General features: G+C 35.1%; 2 protein-coding genes across 3 annotated transcripts in view; one reads left to right on the plus strand and one right to left on the minus strand.

Annotated features, from left to right (window-relative positions):
* Positions 1 to 3,538, minus strand: part of LOC150105672 (secretin receptor-like) — a 244,613-nt gene extending 241,075 nt beyond the window's left edge. Inside the window, exon 1 of the mRNA XM_090394527.1 lies at positions 3,473 to 3,538. The gene's annotated coding sequence lies outside the window, so the exon portion shown is untranslated. The remainder of the gene's footprint in view (positions 1 to 3,472) is intronic.
* Positions 3,539 to 19,197: 15,659 nt separating this feature from the next.
* Positions 19,198 to 24,866, plus strand: part of LOC150105673 (uncharacterized) — a 211,184-nt gene continuing 205,515 nt past the window's right edge. For both annotated transcript variants that reach the window (XM_090394995.1, XM_090394994.1), the window contains exon 1: positions 19,198 to 19,295. The gene's annotated coding sequence lies outside the window, so the exon portion shown is untranslated. The remainder of the gene's footprint in view (positions 19,296 to 24,866) is intronic.

Genomic DNA, 24,866 nt, shown 5'->3' on the forward strand with positions numbered 1-24,866 from the left:
TTCAGCCAAAGTTAAAATGCTTGACAAATTTTAATAAGATCACATATTTCATTAAACTCAGTTCAACTGTCTCTAAGTTGGTATTTATTATTTAGAATTACAGCCAGAAAGAAACAGTGAGCGAACATTACCATAAATTATACAATCCTAGTTTTAGGAATCTTCCATCCCTTTTTCCAGAGACCTACTGTTAGAGAAGATCGATCCCCCATATCCATTATCATTACTCAATTCACGAAAAAGCGCTCCTTTCCCCTCCACGACAGCCGTTTATATATTTGCTCTACTGTACGTACAAGAACCTAAAATTACGAACGCTACAATAATACACTGATTTTCAACAGTAAGTTATTTAGTACTAATATGCATATGAGCAGTGATCTGCATTATTAAACATTGGATGCTAATTATGTTATTTTATTCACAGAAGCCGGTGGTATACGAGATCCTCTACAGGTGGAGCTGTTACATGAGTATGTTCTTACGAAGCAACCGTCTTCGAAAGTTCGTTTTGGCAAGCTTCTCCTCGTTCTTTCAGTGGCTTTTCGAGTAAACGGACACATTGTAGAGGAAGCGTTTTTTTCGAAAGACTATCTGCAGTATTCCTATTGAAAGGTTACTCTGCGACATGTTTCGAGCTGCTTAAAATTCGAGTCATGATGGCTCGAAGCTGAATAGACTACTGTTGATCTCAGTGTTGTGTCTTGAGAATGCCTGTGATAAAGATAATACCAACATATTTCGAACGCTGATATCTTGAGATCTATGGAAGTGTTAATGTGGACATCAGGCATTGCAGGTTTTAATCTTAGTCAGATATTCAGATGAGACTCTCGAAGAGATATTTTGGACCCTTCACGAAATTCAGCACTGGATGTAAATCAGCGTTTATCAAGTAATTCGTCAATAACTTATAATTTAAATGATTTTCAGCAAATTGTTTTTATGCTTTAAAAAAACAAAAACTTTAAAAAAATCATTATTTCACTAGACAGTGTATGCATCTTTTATGATGAGTATGAATACAGTTATTTTTTAACAATCTCACTTTGTTTAAAGCGAAATTTAAATAGGAAAGAATATTATACGTATGTTCGCGTACATAATCTGCCTTGTACACTACACAATCGACCGTCTTGTACTACACCTTATACAAAAATATCTTTTTTTCCCCCTCCCTATTAATTGCACGTGTTCTCTGGCTAGTTTTATTTATCTATTTGGCTGTACGGAAAACCCGAATCTTCATTAGAAGAAACTCTTCTACCCCCGCATGAAACCAGCTAACTCATCTTCAGCTAAAAACATTCCTGGCGTCATGATGAAATCGAATGTCTCGACAAGATAGCAGTTTATGACAAGTATAAGTAAAAATATATCACCCTAATTTCAAGCGCATCAAAGGTGACATTTTTTTTTTTTTTTTTCAATTTTGATTGACTTATCTGTTTGGTTTCTAATGATGAAGACATCGCCGCGGTTTAAACAGTGAAAATTACCATATGAATCAAATGATTACAACTCCAATCAAATCCAACAGATACTTGACTCTTGTGTTCCAACACCTACAGTTTCTTCAACAGTCCGCAGAGTTCCTATTCCATACATTCCAGGAATCTCAGAACCTATAGGTAGAATTCTGAAAAAAAGTATCAATTGATTCCAGCATACATTCCTATCAACAAAATTTCTTCTTTATTACCTTCTACAAAGGATAAACTGTCTTCTCTATCTTTGGCTGGCGTTTACCAAATACCTTGCGAATGCGATGTCTCTTATTTTGGACAAACTGACCGTTCTTTGGAAAAAAGAATAAAATCACATCAATATTATAACAAACCTCTGAAGTCTGGTCTGACGCAGCACAGTATTGACTCTACTCATAGTGTCCAGTGGGATAAAGCAGTTCTCCTCCATAGATGCAGATTCAAATATGAACGCTTATTCAAAGAAAGTTGTGAGACTATCTTACACCAACCGAATTTAAATAGAAATGACTGTCTCTCTCAAAGATCTGGGAGACTTTTATCTTATGTAAAAAACCATTTATCTTAATAGATTAAATTTGTTATTTCTATTACTTCCTAGCACGCGGTAACAATTGTATTTTAATAGGTGATCCACCGAACGTTTTGCATTTCTATTACTGTTACAGACACTGAAGATGTACTATTAATTTTAGTACGAAATATCTGTCCTTTTACTAATTAAAAATATCACTGTGGTTTTTACGTGTTGCTTTATTATTTAATTACTATGCCACAGGTTCCACTAAAAATCATATGAACTCGATTGTGTGAGTGTACAAATACTGGGCTCGCCCTGAAAATTTGTAAGCTCTTGTGGCACAGACGGTACGACACGTTGAAAATAACGAGTCGACTTCCCACAATGAATGAAGAGAATTTTCTAGGTCACTACAAGTTAGACTTAATTTGTCTTAAGCAGTGATCGGCGCTTTTTCGTACAAAACTTCAGAATTTTTTTCTTCACCCCCAAAGAAGTCATATTGGTCCAAGAACAACGGATATCTTATTCTCTTTTCTCTCTCTCTCTCGTACCAAGTTGCATAGAGAAATTCCCATCAAGCAGGAAATTATCCAATCTACTTCTACAGCTGTCAGGTAATCATCACTTAAAAGTTCAGTTGAGTAGTGAGAGAGAGTCCTTGCAATAAAATTTCAAGACAGTGGAGTAATTGAGTTTTCCTTGGAACAGTCTTCTTCACATCAATCTGAGGAAGACCGTTCACGACACATGTGCCACAGGGTTTACGGCCTCTCGTGTGCGGTGTGATTAAAAGAGTGCATCATACACGATTTCGAGTCTGTATTTCATTCGGTCGAAGGTGGTGTTGAGGATAATTGGGTCTTCTCAGGAATATTCAAATTCAGTTCCGGGCACGAGGTTTTTTTTACTATTCCCCCCCCCCCCCCCAATATACAGATTATGACGCAAATCTTTCTCCGGCATGGATGCTTGTCTGCAGACTCGCACAATTTTCGTCATCTCTGTATCGATAATATCCTTTGGTTGGAAGGACTTGGTTCGAATCCCATCAAGGATGTGAAGAATCTTTCCCTCCTGGGAACTAGGATTTTTCATCCTGCAAAACAGGCCAGAAAAACTAGTGGAGCACCCAGGGTGAGCCAAGGGGCCTTTGCAGTCCCAAAAGAAAAAAAAAAAAAAAACACTAGAAAATTTTCCAAAAATCTTTTCCTAATTAAAATTCATTTTTTTTTTAAATTTATGTTGTGTCGTGTCTTCTATTTCTATACTACTTATGAATTAGTAGTCACATAAGGTGGGAATACCCTATAGCTCTCGAAAATCACGGTCGCTGTGAACACAAGGCGAACGAAGTAGTGTTCAGGCGGACCGAGCGCTACCCCCCCCCCATGATATCCCATAATGCGTGATATGCATTATGGGATATTATGGGGTGAGGTTTGGTTTCTAATTTCTTAATTACCTTTTCTGTTGTGAAGCAGCAAAGCTGGAATTCGTAATACTTTTAGATTGCTTACAACCGGCACGCACACATCGGAATGGAAACAATAAAATAATGTCTAAATACTCTCTAAAGCGTTAAGGAATATATCGTTTTATTTACTGCATACACGTAGTAAACAAACCCATTAAGTGCAGCAAACAGGAACGACATCGTTCTTCCATGCTTCAGATCATTCACGTTTGTGGAATGCTATTCGTACACATATTTCTGTGCCAATATTTTTCTTTATATTGATATACAGTCATACGGCACGTTAAGTTCCAGACCAATGTTGTATAGCGAATCACGTTCTCTATTTCATTTGTAGCTACATGTAATGGTTTAATAACGTTTTTAAACCATCATATATGTGAGTAAATGACATAAAGCATTAATTCACGTCAGTTACGCGAACGAAAAATTTAGAATAATTTTCGCAAACAGAAAAGTTATTCTGAATAACTTGGATTAAGTGTATATGCCGCTTAATTTGTTCATGAATCCACACCATTAAAAGTTTTACCATTTCGGCAATACGACTGCCACGTTGAGGAATAAATGCTAGTGTACTCGTAACATCATTCGTTTTATCTTTATTTTAGCAATTGTAACAACAGTAGTGCGAGGTAAGCTTATCATGCAGCCTGTCTTTGTGTTTGATACACCTTCGTCACTAAATATAATAATTTTTATCTTACTATCGCAAGTAATAGCTTCATACGTCTTTTCACTGGAAGCAAAAACACCCTACTAATGTTAATAGTTATAAACAGTTTATGATTCACACCAATATACGCACGCGCGCGCGCGCACACACACACACACCGAGAGAAAGAGATGAAGCGTGCAACAACGTTAAACAAATAGTTCACGAAAACTGCGCATTGGTCGATTCGAGGGGAATATTGTGTAGCTAAAACCGTCGTATGAGCGAATGCGACCTCGTAAGTGATCATTGTTATATTTGAAAAAGCGTCGCATGAGGAGATCGTCGTAAAGCGCGATATTAATTTAAGGATGGCAAAACGGTGCTTGCCTAGGGAAGGATTACACCCTAACGACGATCCTGAGTATACTATGAAAATATCACATTTCTTCCAGCATATAAATCAAACTTTCTATTCTCTTTCTCTCTCAACATTTTTTCCCAATATATGTATGACACGAGAAAGTAGTTTTATGCGTCAATAGATAATATTGTCCTACACATCTGTTTTTTCGATATACGTTGATATGAATGTCAGTGTTCTCTGCATCACATGTTTCCCATTTAGCATGCCTTTTTAAGGAATGCTTCCTTCAAGAATAGCAATTCTTGAAGGAATCTTGAAGATTCCTTAATAATTGAAGATCTCCTTTTTTTTTTTTTTTAAATCAATCTTCACTTCTCTGAAAGAATCAGAAGACTCATTCCATGACATTTTTATGTCTTGGTCCTTAACACCATGTTTCATTTGTCTAATATGAAGGATGCAAATGAAGGATGATATCCTTCGTTTGCTTTATTTTTTGCTTTCAGAGTTTTGAACATCGCGGGTGTTGCTTTTTTTTTTAAACCTCACTTTTATCCAAATCTTGATACATAATGTTCAGATTTGTATGTCTTTTTTTTTTTTTTTTTGACTCGCGGGGGGGGGGGGGGTTGTACACATTCCAGTGTCTTCTTCGTATTGAAATTCCACCTATCCCGTTTAATTCCCTCCTTTTTTTTTTCTTTTCTTTTTTTTTTTGTAGCCATGTTTCATCAGTCCACTATCAAGTTTATTTGGTTTCTATAGGCTTTTAGGAAGTCGTTTCCAGAATTTCTCTTCCTATCAATCACAGTGTCCTTGCATTTTTCTTCGATCATTTTTCAACGCTTTCTTACTGAACTGTTTTTTGTTCTTGGAGTAATCGGTCATTTATGTATTTTATATCACTCCCACACACGAAAGGCTACAAAGCCTATATCAAATAAATGACGCGTATGGGCTAAATGCTGATTCTTCCCATCCCCACAGGTATGGATTTTTTGCTTCACCCTCTCCAATTCCTTTAAAAAATAAAATTCTGTCTTTTACTTCCGGATCCATAACAAGCACTCGGTCTTGCGATATAATCTTTTTTTTTTTTCTCGGATTATTTTACACTTTTTAACTTACTTCCATTGGGATCTTCTGTACAATACAATATCTGTCAGTGATGTTTTTCCTCCAAGAAAGGGATATGTCGCTTATTTGTTCATAAGTGGTGAGATGTTCTTTCCTTGTCGAAACGTAGCTTAGCCATTGCTTTATCACATATCGTAGCCAAAAATATTATTGTCTTCCCTTGCTCATATGTTCTCAGGTGATTTCTGGTCTGTGGAAGGCTGAGTATGAAGACAGATTGAGAAAATGCTTATTGCATGAATAAGAAAGGGATTGTTGCCAGATTAATATGGATGATGTTTTACATAGAATAGAGGGGGAGGGGGCGGAGGAAAAACAACAAGTCATTCGTGGAAGCTGTACAAGGAGGGCGTGAGCAATGGAGCGAGAAATAGTTTTTTGCATCGAGAGTGGTGGGTGACTGGAATGCATTGTCTGAGAGTGTTGTGAATGCGGAGACAGTAAATATATTTAAGGAACGATATGATGAATTGTGTGTGTGTATGTGTAATAGTGGAAGACCTCCTGCGATGGGTCACTTGACTCCATAGAGGTCTGAAAATAATAATTATTCTAAATATAAGAATATCAAAACTGCCTGTATGTATTATCCATCTATCATCCTTTTTTTTTTTTTTTTTTTTACACATATACATTAAGGTGCATTCCATTACATAGTTTCATATTCTGTATGAGATAAACATCTCATTGGAAACAAAACTGCATCTTCTTTAGACTTCGCGTCGTGCTGAGTATGCAGAGAATATCCTCATTACTGTTTAATTTCAAGATGTAGTACTTTAATTTCGTATTCATAGTGTATTACTTCGCTTGAGAACATTGTCTTTAAGATCCTATCATAATATACGATTCCACTCTATTCTTTTTTCGGTCATCGTCTGTACAATACAAAAGTTTGCAACGTTTCCAGGCTTTTTCACTCACTCTCTCTCTCTCTCTCTCTCTCTCTCTCTCTCCCCTCCTTAGTTATGGTTCGTACATTTAGCATCGCCAATTGAAATCTTCTACATCAACTGGTCTTTCTTGCATCTTTCTATCCCTAAATTTATCGCAGAGGTAGGATGATGCACTCGACCGTTACATAACACAGAACATGCTACCTTTTATCGTTTTATACAGGATCTTCAGCCCATAAAGGTTCTGGCCAATGTTTTACAACTGGTTGCCTTCCTCTCATCAATCCTCTTTTTGCTTAGGGAATGGGACAGGCTGGACATGGGTTGATTTTATTATCTCCTGGGTTACAGATATAGAACAGCGTTAATTCTCACAGTGATATAGTTATATCGCTATTACTCCATTGTTTCAGTCCTTTTGTGACAACAGACTGTGCTATTGGAAGGTTAAAAGTTGATTAGAAAGGATATTATGCATCAGTATCCACTTATTAGTCTAGATTTTGTTCATTCCTTAATTTTATTCTATCTCAAGATCTGTTTAGTGGAATAAATCGGAAGATCCATTCACATAATAATATTCATAAAATATTTATTTATAGAATGCGCATATTCAACACGTGAATTTTAAATACATTTTTAGTTAATATCCTAATCCTAATTTACGCTTACGCATAGACCTACACACTTTATCGTATAGGCATTCGGAACTGAAATCCTACGGAATAGGTTGGTTACTCCTTATTCCTGGAGGTGACTTATGTTCTGTAGAAGAGTGTGTTCACAGGGCCGGTTTGCCTGTTTTGAGGACGAAAAACCCCGAGTTTCTGGGTGAACCCCCCCCCACCTCCATATGAAACCAAATAACTCACCTTTAGTCGAAAGAGACCAGATAAAGGTTCCTCACGTCACTGACGGAAATCGAACCCAGGGCTTTCCGACCAAAGGGCTTCGTCTATACTGACTGAGCTACGGAGGCGTTTAGTTAATATATAGGATTTTTAATGAGTACAAGCCCCTCGTTAACAGGTTTTTCTTCCCAGAAACTTAGTTTTATCCAAAAAAAAAAAAAAACTGGCAAAGTAGCCAGTGAGAATACGCAGCAACAGTTATAATACAGCAATCCCTCGATTAGTGCGCCTAATGCATTCTTTAAAACAGGCACATTAATCGAAAACCCACTAATCGAATATAATAACCTATTGGAAAAAGTATTATTCGTTCCTCAAATTTATTTTTTGAACCTTAATTTTTTTTTATAAAAGAATTAAGGTATGTCTCAGAGTCAGCCTCTAAGCATTGCTGCTTAAAACCTTCGATTGTACGAAAAATATTTTCAAATTGCTTCAGTGAAATCTCTTCTGGCTGACTATCAGTGGTTAAATTTTCTTCATACTCTTCAGGATCTTCCCGCTGTGCATCTAAATTTAGCAGGTCGGAATCACTCAATTCTTCAGAATGAGATTTAATTAACTCTTGGACATTATCATTGAAGGGGAGAAAGAAATGAAGGACGTACGAATTGATCGCCACCACGCGAAATCATGTGCTTTATAGATAAAATTTCCCAACTTTTATACAAGCAAAATAGTTACCACTTTAAAAACTACAATGATCATAAATGAAGAGACGTCGTGAGGAATTTTGGCACCTATGGCCAGGAAAGAAAATTGCGCCGTTCTAAAAAAAAAAAAAAAACTTTAAAAATGTCAATTTTTGCGCCTATGTAAAATTAGCACCTATGGCCGGGGCCACATCGGCCATAGCCTCACTACGCCTCTGCATAAACCGTTTAAAAAAACTCTCCACCTTTCTCACTTCTCCTAAGGACAAGTTTCCACATCATAATCATCTAGGTGTCTACCAGATTCCGTGCTCTTGTGGATTATTTTATTTCGGACAAACGGGAAGATCTGCCTCTATTCGGGTAGAAGAACACCAATCTTATATTGAATACTTTAAACCTGAAAAGCCTGGATTTGTAGAACATGCTATCTTCACTAGACATAGAGTTCATTGGAGAAAGACAAGAGTTCTTTCAAAAAGTCCGTTCCTCATGGAACGCCTTTATAAAGAAACATGTGAAACTCTACTTCATTCTCCTAACTTAAACAGATCCGACGGCTTACGTCTATCCCCTTTATGGGAGATAGTACTTTACAAATCAGCTAATGACCATTTAAAACTATATATTTAGAAATTTATGTACATTTAATCATACAAATACAACATTTATTTTACAAATGATATTCTCTCTTTTTCAGTTTAGCCACTTGAATACAAATTCTACCCTACGGTTCTTCTTTATGAACTGGTCAATAATATCGTCATAAAAAGTTGGTTGTAACTTAATTTTCCCAACCAACACGCACACTTGTAAAGGCTGGCTGAAGCTCACAGGCTAGAGCAGTATTTCCCAACGTTTTTTGGATCATGTCCCTACCTCAACGCCTCAAAGATTTTTGATGTCCCCCCCCCCCTCGCCGACAATGGTGAGTGTTTTGAGTATATCGATGATGAGGTGACGAATGCAACATCATTTTCTAATTGTCCCCCAAAATATTCAAATTGGCCCCCATCTGGGGCGTACGCCCCACGTTGAGAAACACTTGGCTAGAGCTACGTTGACTGCGTATGGCCTGTGTTTAAGCAATAGAGTGAGATGACGTGAAATGGCTATGCGCACGCGCATATAATCACAGTGCTGCTGCGAGGACCTGGAAGCTCCTACAACCGAGCAAGCCAAGGTAGCTTTGACTAGACGAGCAAGCATCGCCCTTCGATACACAACGCAAAGCTCAATTATTGCTGCGCAAGCTTAAGACGTTTTCTGTGTAAAAAATAAAAGCCTAAACGGAATGCTTATAAATGCATGCATTTATTAACAAATAAATATTACTACTTTCTCAATTAATTTGCTTGTGCAGCAAGCATGGATAATTCGCCCCTAGACAGTTTAATAACACCTTCCAATGCTTCATCTTCAAGGCCCTTCTCTGCAATAGTTTTAAACTTTGCTGTGTCCAAGCAAGATAAATCTTTATACAACTTTTTGTGTTGTACAAAGCATGAATCTAGAGCAGTGTTTCTTAACTTTCCGGTGTTCCCCCGGAACACTGGTGTTTCGCGGAAGGTGAATAGGTGTTCGCGAGAAGTTCTGGAATTTGTCATTTTTAAATTAATTTGTCAGCAGAAATTAATTTAATGATGGTTTAATTGGTGTTTAATTAATTATTAATCAATAATTATCAATTATTGATTAATAATAAAAATCAGCTAAATTACCAATTAATTATTAATTTATACATTACAAAATAACCAAGGTGTTCCGTGAAAATTTCAGGATTTGTGAAGTGTTCCGTAGTCGAAAAAAGTTTGAGAAACACTGATCTAGAGACCGGACAATGCGGTCCATTATTAGGTTAAATACATTTACTCGAAAATCAACTAGAGAATCTGAGGAATTTCCTTCATCATCTATAAGCTCACCTGTCATTCTCTTTTTCCTCCTCTGCCTCTTAACTGGCAATACTGTTTCCAAAGAGTCAATTTTCAATGTTTGATTTTCATCCATATTCATCTGTAAAATCTTGTTATTACATTTATTTACAAATTCCAATGCCATGCTGTGAAAGTTATCAAATGTTCTTGTCTGTTCCTTCAACTTTGTTGCAAACGAATCTATTAAACTCCATGCAGTAAACATATCTAAATCCAGTGGCGGCTCGTAGCTTTAAATCGTGGGTGCTGCAACGTTCGAAATATACAAACACACTGTAAGTACAGTGTATACGTGTTTGGATAAAATATCAAAATTATAGTAAAAATTAAAAAAAATTAAACATGAAAAAATATTGTTTATTATCGATAAAATTATACAGTTTAGTATAATTCAAAATTACTTAAAAATAAAATCCATTATCATAACCCCAATAATGTTCTAAAATAAAAACTATAACAAATGTTATGTCTTGTAAAGTACAAATATTTAAAGAGACGGAGTAAACACGATAAGCACTACGAACACTCGACTACTGGCGCAAACTGCATATAAACAACAGTGGAACTGCTCGACCGACAGTGTTGCATTATGCTAATAGCTCGCATCTCACTATGACGTGCATATGCTTGCGCGCGTAGCAATATGACACTGTGGTAAACACAGTGCTGCTAGAGTCCTTCGTCCTCCTAAGTGCTACAAGGAAAAAAAAAAAATCAGCTAACGCTTATGTTGTTCCCGTATAGGGAGTAGGCGGGGGCCGAAGATGGATTTTTATTATTTTTTATACAAAATAAGAGAATTGTATAGGATTATTGATGATAAAATTAAATATTACAAGCAAATATAGATAAATTAATAAATATATTTATGTAACGAGAAAAATTGGGAGCGTTGCAGTGCCTATGCACGAGCCGCCCCTGTCTAAACCACTTGTCTGTAAATAACTTGATAACGGGTTGCAGTTTCAAATATATACAAGTAAGTAAATGCTGTCAATATTGTTTCAAACTTTAGAAGACTTTGAAGTAAAACATTTGCTTCTTGTTTTCTTTTTGCATCAAACTTGTCTGCATCTTGTATCATTGATAAGCATGTCAATACATTTACAAAAGTACTGACAGCGGCATCGTCAAAACGTCCAAATATAGTTGTTGCTGCATTGAATTTTCCTGACTATCTTGTCTCACCAATTAGCTTTAATCGTTTCATTTTTCTTGTCCTAGATGTTTTCCAACAACTTCTATTCATACAGCCATTCTCGTATATGATGTTTTCACAAAAGTTGCTAAATTCTGGAGCATACTGAAAAAAAAAAAAAAAAAGAAAAGAAAGAAACTGCAGGCGCAACATTTTATTGTTTCAGTTATCACCAAATTCAAGACATGGGCATAGCACCATATATGAACATGTTGATCAGCCACATCAGTAATTTTACTTTGTAAACCATTATTGCCGCTCCATCTGTACTATGAGATAAACATTTTTTGGGATCAATTTTAAGATGCTGTAATGTTTGAGTCAATAGATCAAAAAGTCACTGTCCTGTAGCATCGTTACGTGGCACAACTGAAAGTAGTCGCTCACAGATAACACCTTAAGCCCATACTGAATAATAATGCTAAACTGATTGATGGATGAATCAACTTGAATATAATAATATTTTCCTTGAGAAACTTCACGACTAAATCTTTCTTTTATCATATTCTCCATAATTTGGATTAACATGCTGATAGTTGTTTTACTCAGGTATGTAACAAGTTCACCACGGCCTTTACTTTGAGCCTTTCCTTGTTGTTGTAATCGTTTGATTCTTTGTGTTTCTTTTGTACTGCAGAAGCGTGAGCTGCCATAATGAGGTCATATTTTACCATCAACTGAACTGCAGCTAAAATTTTTTTTATTGAAATAATAATACAACGTGAAATTTAGTGCCATACAGTAATAATAATTCCTCTCGCTGTACAGACCAGTTAATTCACACACACACACAAAGGAATGATGCTTATGCAAATGCTGATAATTGATTTTTTCTAATAAATAAATAATATAACATAACAGTAAATGAAACAAAAATTAATACAACCACTGCTATATTAACTATGTAATACAATTAAAATCTAATGGCATTATATCATTTTTAATGTGGTTCAATTAAATTTTATTTTAAAATCTAATTTTACCATACGCGGGTTTGTTACAACAGAATTTTGATAGATGGCTTGTCTGAGCATGTCAAAATAGCCGAAGACTGTACAGAATCCTTCGCCTTACACGGTTAATGTATCCCGTGAAAACATGTTAATCAATATAATCAGCAATGCCAAAAAAAAAAAAAAAAAGTAAAGTAAAATGTTTACTTTTTTTTTTATTTAAAAAAAAATACACGTGTTTTTATCGTTTTTACTACCAATATAATATTAATTAAATAATCCTTTAGTAATATTAAAAGATAATGAATTGTTTGGAACAATTATTAAACTGAATAATTTGTATTCATAGTTATACATACAAGTGTATTTTAAAAGAAAATTATTTTCTTGAGAAATATTTTAAAGTGGATTCTAGTGACTTTTGTTTCTTTTCTCTACATCTCGCGCTAACAGCTCTTAGTTTTGCTACATTTCAGCAGACTTGCATACTGAGATCAAGCTGAGGGATCAATATCTAAAAGTTGCTTTAAAGTTTCAACAGCATACTACACTAGCAGTACGTATATAACAGGGGTGTCAATAACGTCGATCGCGATCTACGGGTAGATCGCATAATGCTTTGGGGTCGATCGCAAATTTATTTTGTTTCAATTTTCAAAATAACGTATAGATGAATCCGAATACGATAAAACAAATAAATAATGTTAACCTATTTATCAAATAATAATCTATATTGGTTCTATTTAAAATTTACGTTAATTAAAAACTTAAAATAAATATTTTTTGTACAATAATTCCAGTTTATAATTCAATTATATTAAATTGAATTTTATTTAAAAAAATTAAATAGAAAAATTACAAATATTAGTTAAAAATATTTAAATTTCCCGCTATGAGACTTTTGTTGTGGAGTGTACTTGGAATAAGACTTCCTCGCCCACTTTGGGTTTTTGTTCGCTTTGATGCACTGTCGAAACATAACACGTGAAGCTCGATGTATAAACGATAGCAGTATTATAAACTCGGCTGTATGTTTTGTGCTAGTGCTCTGCTACAAGTTTAAAATTTGAAGTTTAAAGTGTTTTAATACAATTTAAAATTGTACCATCATGACTACTACGAAAAAAGCAAAGACATATCACTATCATCAAGAGTGGGAACACGATTATTTCTTTATTATGATCAAAGACAAATGTTGTTTGTTTTTGGAAGTGTTTCTGCCGAAAAAAAGGAACTTGGAACGACACTGTAAATCGGTGCACAGCAGCTATGAAACGACGTATCCACGTAACAGTGATTTACGAAAAGTCAAAATTCAAGAATTGAAGAAAAGTTTGTCATCACAGCAGTTATGTTTCATTAAAATAATATCGTAAAAAAATAACATTACTTGTGCGAATCGGCATTTTCACAAATGAACATTAAGTCAAAATATCGTACCACATTAACATTAGAGCATTTGGAGTCATGTTTGAGAAATGCATTGACTAATTACACACCAAATTACACAAAAATTGTGAACTCGTTGCAGTGTAGAATAAGTAATGCTGGTTCATCAGGAAATTCAAAATGAAATGTTTATTTTAATCAGTGTGGTTAAAAAACTGCAACATTCTTTTAAGCATTATAACTAATTAATATTACAATAATTATTATAATATATTGTAATAATAATAAATAATATTAGGATAATTTTTTCTTTGTCTAAACATAAATTAGAAATCTTATACCTTATGCTCCAATTTTGAAAAAGGTAGATCTCAAGTATATCTGTATGGACAATGTAGATCTTATGCAAACATTAGTTGACACCCTACTATATAATATACGTACGTACGTTCCGTTTGTCGCCGTGGTAATTGGAGCTGAGGCCACTTACCAAATCATGTTCGTCATTCGAAATTATAGTATAATATAAATTTCGGCAAAAACACCCTGTTAAGTGAATTTTTAACCGTACTTAAAAAAACTGTGATATCAATTTATTAACAGTGTTAATTCGAAAAGTATGTTATTAGAAATCGTTTAAAGTGAATATCCCCCAATATGCTTATTCAAGTTACAATACAAATCCAATTTTTGACGTGAAATTTTAAAACATTATTAGTGAAAAGTAAAGTATATTAAAAAAAAAAAAAAAAAAAAAAAAAAAAAAACAGGATCGGTCTTCCCTACTAAAGTTTAGATCCGCCATTGATTGAACTGCATCTCACTGCTTTTGTGAGTTTTTGTGTCCAAAATACGAAGGAGGGATAATCTATATAGTCTATAGCAGTGTTTCTCAACCTATGGTCCTCGGATCACAGGTGGTCCATAGGCAGACTTAAATTAATTAAATAAATGTATATTTTTTAATTATCCAAACAAAACAAATAAAATTGAATAAGTAATTAAAAATTATTGAAATAAATTGGAGACAAAAAAAAATAGCTCCAGAATGTTCAAGCAATAAAACCCTATTGTTGTCTTCACCCTCCCTTGCTGTTTTGTCAGATTTGAAGTGAACATGTGTTATCCACATTTCAACCAATTGCTTGTTGTTTATTAATTTTTATTATTGAAGGTTTCCCTCCTTCAACCAAAGCTCAGTATATCTTCAGAAGTGCTAAGAGATACTTGGACAAAGTGTGTCGTGAGTTAACCCTAGTATTTATATATTTTTCGGAAACGTTTTTTAATAATGGAAAAGTGGCTTAGAACTAGGACTTTGAAAAGAAAAGGAAATGAAACAGGTGATGCTTACCCTAATTGTAATACACGTTGTAACGGCGAGTAAATCTGATATTATTAGAATAGAAGAAACAACCAGTTTAAAGAAAAAAATACAGTAGAAAATATAACAGTTTATATTTGGAATTCGGGTTTACTTGGTGTGGAGATGAAAGTTAACAAAAACTTCAATGTGTTTTGTGTTATGAAGTGTTGTCGAACGAGTGCATGAAACCTGCGAAACTTCGACATTTAGAAACTAAACATTGTGATGAGAAAAATAAGCCAATTGAATTTTTTCAGCGACGCTTAGGGACATTAAATCATGGGAAAGATATAGTTTCGGCCATGGGTTCCATTAATAGCAAGGCATTGAAACATCCTAATCTCTTAAGTTTGCGCATAGCGAAAACAGGGAAACCTCTTCTATCGGAGAAAATTTGCTACTTCCAGCTATAAAAGATGTGGTAAAAACTATGTTTGGCAACAAGTTACTAAAAGATGTTGATTTGATTCCTCTTTCAAATGACATTATCGGTCGCAGAATTAATGATATTGCAAGTGACGTAGAATCTCAGTTAATCGAAAGGGTTAAGAAGAGCCCTTATTATGCGTTACAAATAGACGAGACTACTGAGGTTACAAATGATGCACAGTTAATATGCTACGTTATTCGCATGATGACAACATTCATGACGGTATTCTGTTTTGTAGAACTTTGTCATCCCGAACAACTGGAGAAGAAATATTGCACACTCTCAATAATTGCATAATACACAAAGGGGTCCAATGGGGAAAATATATAGGCTTCTGTTCGGATGGAGCTCGCGCCAGTTCAGGCAGGCATAGTGGGGTTGTTTCTATGGTCAAGGAAGTAGCACCGAATATGAATTGCGTACACTGTTTCACACATAGGGAAGAGTCAGCCTCCAAAGGAATCCCACCAGAATTTAAAACTGTCCTATACAACGCTGTAAAGTTAATTTTATTAAAGCTCGACTAACAGGTTATAACAGGTTAAATAACAAGTTATTTTCAGTTCTCTGCAATGAAATGGGCAGTGAATATATACAATTTTTGCCTTCATTCTGAAATTCGCTGGCTTTCCAGGGGCAAAGTACTAACAAGGTTATTTCAATTAAAGCAGTTTTTATTTGTAAATGAACGTAATTCTGATTTTGCATCATTCCTTGTTTATGAAGCATAGTTATTGACACTATCCTATCTTTAAGACATTTTTTCGAAATTAAATGAACTAAATCTCGCCGTTCAGGGAGATTTTTTTAACTGTTTTTGATGCCTACGAAAAAATAATGGCAATCGAGAAAAAAACTGGTGTTATGTTATGGATTAGTTATGTAACAGATAGACAATTTGCATCTTTTCCAACATTGGAATCCTTTTTAGTGAAAAATGATATTTTTGTTGATTCTGAGTTTTTGGAAAGGGTCTGTGACCACCTCGAAACTCTGAAACAGAATTTTGAAACATATTTTCCGAATAACTTTTATAAGAAATTTCTGTCGGTTCGCGATCCATTTCAGGCTTGCAGTGACGAGAACGACCTTTCGTTATCGAAAAAAGAACAGTTACTTGAACTTTCAAGTGACAGTAGACTTAAAATGCAATTCTGTGATCGTGGTTTGGCTCGAATTTTGGATTTCGCCTTCAGTGAGAAGTGAATTTCTCGAATTATCTGAAGAAGCATCGAAAATCGTCATGCAGTTTTCTTCAACCTATCTTTGTGAGAAAGGATTTTCATCGCTCCTTCAAATAAATACAAAAAACAAAAAATCGTCTTCGTGTGTGCGCCGATCTTCGACTGAAGTTGACCAATATTGAGCCAGATATCCAGCCACTCTGCAAGGGCCAAGAAGCTCAACCATTCTATTAAAAATAAGTAGTAACATAATTATATCATATTATTTATTTGTTTAATAAAAATTAAAACTTTGTTCTATGATGATACACTTTTAATTGTTTACTTCCAATTTAATTATGTTTCCATATGTATTCAAAACATGTTTTTAGATTTATTATGTTATAAATGGCACAGCTTTTCCGAAGTGTTGGCAGTTCCTACATAGGTTTTTAAAAAAAATTACAAAAAGTCAAAACGACGTATAGGGAAATAAATTAAAAACACTATGTTTATTTTTGAAATACTGTAAAACTTTAATTCCAACATTCTAAAGTGTTGTTTTTCTTTCTTTTCTGTTCGCAAAATCGTCAATGACATTATCGAAGTCTCATCACTCAGCTGCTGTTTTATAGACAGTATGGCAAGATTTCTTAAACGCCGAAAAAGCGCCGCACGGGGCGGATCTCCCCCCCCCCCCCAGCTACGCCTCTGTAACTTACTGGTCCGCAGAATTGTTTTAGGCATTTTACTGGTGCTTGGGCTTATGACCGCGCGGTTAGCCTAGTGGCTTTGCGCTTCGCAGGCATATGCGTGGGGAAGGGGTCTCCCAGGTTCGATTCCCGTTGTAGACGTGAGGAATTTGAGGATCTTCCTCAGGCATAGCCAAGTTAGCCGGTCTTGGGCGCGGTCAGTAGGGTTTTTTCCGCCAGTTTATCTGGCGTTTTTCATCCCGCAAAACAGGCAAACCGGCCCCATGAACATACGCCTCTACAGTCAAAAAAAATATCCTCCCCCAACGGCAGACCAGGCGACGGGTCGGCTGGGAATAGTACTAACAAGAAGTCGCATCTAAAGTAACACGCGGACCCTGTAGACCAGGCGACGGGTCGGCTGGGAATAGTACTAACAAGAAGTCGCATCTAAAGTAACACGCGGACCCTGTAGGGGAAGCGGGAATAACGCGTAGTAGAAGAAGACTGGTCCTTGGGCTTAGAAAGGTTGAGAAACGCTGGTTTATAGTATAAACCAGGGGTCGGCAACCGGCGACACGAATGCAGTCCAAACGCGCATTTTTGGCGGCCCATAAAAGGTTGACCATACTTACATGGCATGTGGCCCATAAAATTTTATCATCAAGAAAAGACGTTATGGACATTATCTACTAGTCAAGTGCTAGATGGTTAAGTAGAGGAGCTGTGATAAAAATATTTTTTAATTTACGTGAAGAAATAGATATTTCGTGTTTCATGACGGAACACGAAAATACTGTCCCACAACTATCGGATAAAAAAGAGAATTATGTCTCTTGCATTTATGGTAGACATTACAACTACCTTAGTGAACTTAATTTCAATTTGTAGTGCCAAGGTAAATTACCAGCAGAACTATTTTCTGACATAAAAGCTTTTGTCAGAAAATAGTTCAGTTGGATGGCAAACACAAAAGGAAACTTTTGTTGGTATTATTGAAGATTTTCAAAACGGAATTTTCAATAAGATTTGTGGATATTGAACCCTTTTAATGCCGACATTGATGATCTACCAAACCGACTACTGGTGGAAGTTTTGGAATTGCAACACAATGAAATATTAAAGAACGCATTTTCGTTAGAAAATATCCAAAAATTTTATCGATGCTTACAGTAAAATTTGAAGGGTTAATCAGTTTCACAAAGAAGATGATAGTCGCATTTGGAAGCACATATTTTCAGACAAGCATTTTCTGCCATGAGTTTTAGAAAAAATAAATTTTCTTCTCGATGACTGACTGCCTGAACATTTTCATGCTTCAATTCGAATTTTCAGCTCAGCTTATACAGTGGATCTAGATAATTTGGCTAAGGGAAAACAATCACAAAAGTCACATTAAGCAAGGAGACACACATATTGTGATGCATAAACTCTGTTACTTTATTTAAATTAAGGGGATATTAAATCCCACATTGTTTTAAAACCGAATAAGAAACTCAAAGATTGGAATCAGAGTTATATCGCCGAAATGAAGCCTATTGGCTCTTTGTATTTAAGTACTCAATTACTTTATTTATACGTGATAATAAATTTCATTTTCATGCTTGTTTCATATCTCGTATTTTAAACATTTCTGTGATTTTTTAAGATTGATATAATAAAAATTGATAACTCAAATATTTTTTTCACTCACTATTTTCTCTTAATTACACACTTGCGGCCCGATTATTAAAAATAAAAGTTGAATGTGGCCATTGAGTCTGAAATGGTTGCCGACCCCTGGTATAAACTATAGACTGTAAATTATAATCCATAAATAACAGATAAATATTGAAACTGAACCGGCTTTTTATTATTGTTCTACTGTTTTTATTAAAGCGCGCTCGAGCACACACACAATTGCATCTATAAATAGTCAAACAACAAAAACATTCATTAATTTGTTGCTGTTGACACTTTCATATGAAAATAACCCCAGAATTTACTGCTGGTTTTGAGAGTATTTGTCTTTAATCAGCTGTTACCTAGACCGTTAGAATATGACTTGATTTCGTTTCAGAGAATGTAAGTATATGACATTATTGTGCGAAATTTATTTATTTTATACATTTAACATTTTAATTTAAACATATTTTGTTTAAAATGTAGATAAACTGTCCAGGATTAAAGTAACTGTTTCTATTTGAAAATATTATTTTAAAAGAAATGCAAATTTATGTAATTAGTTCTACTATTCAGAAAATTAAGAGACAAGAGATATTCGCACATAAAGCAGTTTAAGCTAATTCTCAACATGTTTTGGTAATAAATGATTAAAATGCTATTAATCCTTTGCAAATGAGCAAGAAAAACGTCATTAAAATCCTCAGCACAGTGATTCTGACTAATTTCTGGATGTAACCAGAAAATTTAGAAAATTGGTTCAGGACTGATCCAGGGATTTAGTGACTGAACCGCTTGACTTCAGCTGCAGGAAAAGTAATGGAGATATACATCATTCGTTCAAAATATGCATTTAAAATGCATTACAGAACCATTTAAATAGAAGTTGTATCATTCTACAAGGGTTTATTATTGAAACTGGAAGCCTAGTGCGTGAAAATGCATTTATCATTGTATAAATAACAAGTTAAGTACTAAAGAAGAGGAGAGAGTGTGTATAATGTGTACGGGGGGAGCGTTGTTGGTTAATAGGCTAAAAAAAAAGGGGATATGGTAAAACATTCAAGTCACCTAAGGGGTTTTATAGGTTTGATGTAGGTGAAATGTTTCAGCACTTGGCTAGAGAGTGCAGAACAAGAGATCTTCCAGGGATGACCTCATCCGTAGAAGTTGAATAAAAGCGTGGTTAGTAGGTGTGAGGAACTAGATTTTTCACTTGGAGAGTTGTGAATGAATGGAATGGGTTGCCAGTGTTGTGGGCGCTTTGTCTGTTAATGGGTTCAAGAAGTATGGTAGATTTTGTGGATATTTTGAATCTCCTGCAATGAGTTTTCGGACTTCATGGAGGTGCCTGTACAACAATAATTTTCTAATCGCGAAATCCTCGATTGTGTCATCTAGGACTGTCTTCCCTGTTGGTCTGATTTCCTAGGACTAGCTAAGCGATTAATTGGTAACTGGCACTGATAGAGATCCAGAATAATAACGATAAGGGGGCAGGCAGCATTTAATTCATCAAAATATGGATCGTATTGCGAGTCCTCGTATGTTCTCCCCCCCCCCCCTTCGTATTTTTTTTAACTTTCTTAAATAACTACGAAGTTAAGCAGATGCTAATAATAATTATGAAAATAAACTTTCGCTCCAATATAAGAAAAAAGTTATATATATATAATTACTTATGTTTACTTACATCTGAACATCCCTTGAGGGAAATTGCTGCTGATGATGTTATGTATGTGTGTGTGTGTTATGATATATATCAGAATGCGTGCAATTTATATACTAAAATACCAGCAAAGGATGGTAAATGGCGTTGAATTGGTTGTATGTAGTGGGGAAATATATATATATATCAGAACAGGTGCAATTTACAGACAAAAAATACTGTTGTTGGTGGTGATGGGTGGTAGATGGCGTTGATAGTAGTTGTGTGTAGTGGGAGAAATAAACAGTAGGGGAAATGGTGAGATGTGGAGTAAAATGTTCATGTAATAATAAAAATAATATAATTATATTGATCTCTTATATTTGAGCCAAAAATGTATATATGCAATATACAAAAAAAAAAAAATCATTTTTAAACATGCCCCCCCCCCCCCCCCCAAAGAAATTGCCAAGGAGAAAAAAGTCACTTTAATCTGGATAGAAGACATGTTTTCTGATCCTTTTGCTAATTATATCATTAAAATTGTAATACTATTATTTTCATTTATTTAATTATTTTTTTTGAAGCATAAATGATATGATTTTGGGACTTCCCTGCTGAGGAATTTCATCAGAGAATTACCTTAAATTACCTACTTTACAGCATTACAGATCATTGGGAAATAAAAAGAGTTTAACCTTCCTTTGGTAACATGTTTCTTAGATTACTGCAAAGCTTTTGACTGTGTTCAGCATGTGAAATTATAGGATGTAATGAAAATAATGGTTTTTGCTCAACACATTATTTATTTAACATAATGAACAAGAACAGATGTTGGATTAACTGATTGGCTTCAGGGAGGAAGGGGAGTTAGGCAAGGAGGCCCACCTTCTTCTGACCTGTTGGACATCATGTGTGTAGCAGATGGGTAAGCATTCTGAGTTACTCTGATGATACAGTACTCCTTGCAATGATAGGGAGGAACTAGGAATTATCCTTGACTAAGTTAATGAGATCAGCAAGAATAGAGGATTTAAACTCAACCCTAGCAAGACAAAGATTATAAACTATCTCAAAGGAAATATAGACAGAAAACCTCATGAGAAATAAGTATACCTTAATGGAGAAATAATTGAGTAAGTCAACAAATTTGAGTGTGTGTGTGTGTGAGATTTGTCATTAATATGAAGAACTGCTGTTCAGACGGCATCAGAAGAAGATTAAGAATAGCTAAAACACAATGCTTACAGGAATAAAGTTGAGGATTCTGGACATAGCTATTTCTTTAACGGTGATTTATGAATGTGAAACTTGGAACCTATAGAAGTCTAATGGGAAAAGGATTGCTGCTTTTGAGATGTGGTAGCACAGAAGACTTCAGGATCTCATACTGAAAGGCAAACAAATAGATGGGTGCTAGAAAGGATTGGTGAAATTTTAAGACTCCTTTAGGATATTGACAGATAAAAAGCTGAAATACCTTGGACGCATTGAAAAAATGGAAGGAGAACTTCTCAAAACATTAATAGAAGATAAAGTTGTTCCTGGAAAAAGAGGAAGTAGTAGACCCTCACTGAGATGGATGGATGGATGGATGGATGGTATGTCTGGAGCAACTGGTATTAAGAGAGTCGAAGCCTCCACAAAAGCATACAGTAGGACTACTTTGCTAAGACTTGTGGTACATAACCAAGGAGTGAAGTGACCATACAACATCTGATGATGTCCACTGAAACTAAAAATTGACAGCAGTACTTAACAGCATATGCAAAGAAATAATAATTTACAAATACTATTATCATTAAATGATATCGCAATGGAGTTAGGATTCATCACAGGAGGCCCTGTAACATAACACTAAACTATCCACTGTCTATACTGTATAACTGCAGTCTTCACTGCAAGTATTACAAAGTACTTTTGTTTAAACTACATGTGTTCTTTGACTGATTTGCTTGTTTTGTGGGATGAAAATCCTTGCTACACCTGTAGGAGATCACAAAACTTAACATGAAATTTAATTCAGAAGTTACTGAAAAACAGCATCTTCATTGCAAATTGGGAATGAAGTGTCACAACTCTTCAATTGAAGCCCATGTGAAGAATATCAAAAATCAAACTCAGGCCAATTGAAGAGTATGACTCTTCATTCCCAATTTGCAATGAAGATGCTATTTTTCAGTATATTTCAGTGACTTCTGAATTAAATTTCATGTAAAATGATTGGTGAATGATTTTTTTTTTTTTTTTTGCTAGGAGAGTGTTTGATTGGAATGGATTTGCAATATATTCTAATCATTCAACACTCTCCTAGCAAAAAAAAAAAGCTGCTTCTCACTCCTTTGTTCACACTTCCTTATTCATCTTACAGGGATGACCTCTTGTTCTCCTTCATACAGCTACAAGCTGTCTCTCCTGAGCTTTTCATAATCACCATTCTTGAAGTTCCACATATCCTTTCCTCACAGAAATCCTCACGTATCTGGCAACCAGGTAATCACTTCATGGTCACTCTCGCCAACCAGAGGAGATTCAATATCTCATTTAAAATAACATCCTCTGATGAGATGATAAAATCCAAACTCCATAATCCTCACATGCCCTCTGTTACATATTACCTAAGATAGTTGTCCCTCAAAAATTCAAGAAATTAATTTTCTTTACTTCCAGATTCTATCATCCCAGTCTATATTACTATATTTGCTTGACTAATTTGCTTATACATTTCATTATTGAGATGTATAAGCAAATAACTGCCCTCTGCATTACCAGGTCTGTAGCAATATGCAACTAAGTATTTCATTCTCTTCAACTCTATCTCATACCACGCTGCCTCAAAACTGCTGTCGTTATTATCCCTTTGGGTGCAGTTCCTTTTCTATCATCAAAAGCCCTCCACCTCCAGTTTTGCCTTTTCTATCTTCATAAAAACATCATATCCTGCCATCCCTTTTCCTGTCAGTATGTCATCCTCTTCCAACCACATCTCACTTATTGCAATAATGACATTTCAATGACAAGTTGGACATAATGAAATTTAATGACAAATTAAACTGGAACAAATAGGGTTGAATAATAGGTTGGCTGTCCGATAGGTATCAGCAGGTTGCATATTTGGTTGGGATATTGCTCCCCAATATCCCAACCAAAAGTGGAAAATCACTAATGGTATGTCCCAAGGGTGTTTGGGAGCCATTGCTGTTTAATTTGTGTGTAAATAATATTGGGGGAAGGAGAGGAATGATAACATACACTTGTTCACAGATGCTGTGAAATTGGGAACAATTATGAGTAGAATAGTTGTCATTGCCTCACAACTTGAATAGACTAGGGGATTGGGAAAATGAGTGGGATTACCATTTCAATGCTGCAAAATGTAAGATTTTAAAATTTGGGAAGCAAAGAGGGGGTTTCAGAGTATAAAAGTGGTGGGGATATCTTAGTGACGGTGGAAGAGATGAGGGATCTGGGGGATGATGGTGGATAGGGACTTAAAATTTTGGGGAGATTTTGCTAAAATTGTGAGGTCAGCATGGCAGATTATGACAGTGGTGCAGAGGACACTGGTATACAGAAGTAAAGACATGTAAACAATTCCATTGTATAAGGTTCTGATCAGACCACCTGTAGATTAGTGTGCATAAATTGGTCACCTGGTTTTCAAAATAATAAAGAGAAGTTGGAAGAGATAGATTTCTGTATTATTTGTATCATTTAGTCAATCAGAAATGATTGACTAAAGTAGTAGAAGGTGGCTGGAATTTGAATATGAAGACAGATTGAAGGACTGCAATTTGCATGGTCTAGTGCAGGGGTTGAGAACCACTTCAGAGCTGCATGCGGCTCTTGGCTGAACAAAGTGCAGCTCTTTTATATTGAGTTAAAATTACTTCTCAGTAATTCCGAATGGATACAAAATTTTTGTTTTTTGCTAGATGTGACAGAACATTTTAATAAGATAAATTTGAAGTTGCAAGGGAAAGGAAACACAGCCTTACAATTACTAGAGGAAGTCCTTACCTTTGAACAGACAGAAACTAAGAGTGTTTTTTAAAGATGTTACTGAAGAAAAATTTATATATTTTGAAAATCTAAAAAATTGTAGATTGAATTTAAATCAATCAAGAAAAAGTTGATTGCAAATTATTCGCTGAAATGATTACAGTAATTTTAGATTCATTTACAAGCAGTTTTCAGGATTTAAAAAAAAACATCAGGAATATATTACATCTGTTAAATTGCAATTTAAAATTAATAGATATTGAAGCTTTTCCCCAAATATCAATTGCAGAACTACAAATGGAGCTTCTGGAAATTCAGAATAA

The sequence above is a fragment of the Typopeltis vanoorti genome, chromosome 6, assembly GCF_054136105.1.
Source record: "Typopeltis vanoorti isolate ZY-2024b chromosome 6, IOZ_Tvanoo_1.0, whole genome shotgun sequence".
Classification (NCBI taxonomy): domain Eukaryota; kingdom Metazoa; phylum Arthropoda; class Arachnida; order Uropygi; family Thelyphonidae; genus Typopeltis; species Typopeltis vanoorti.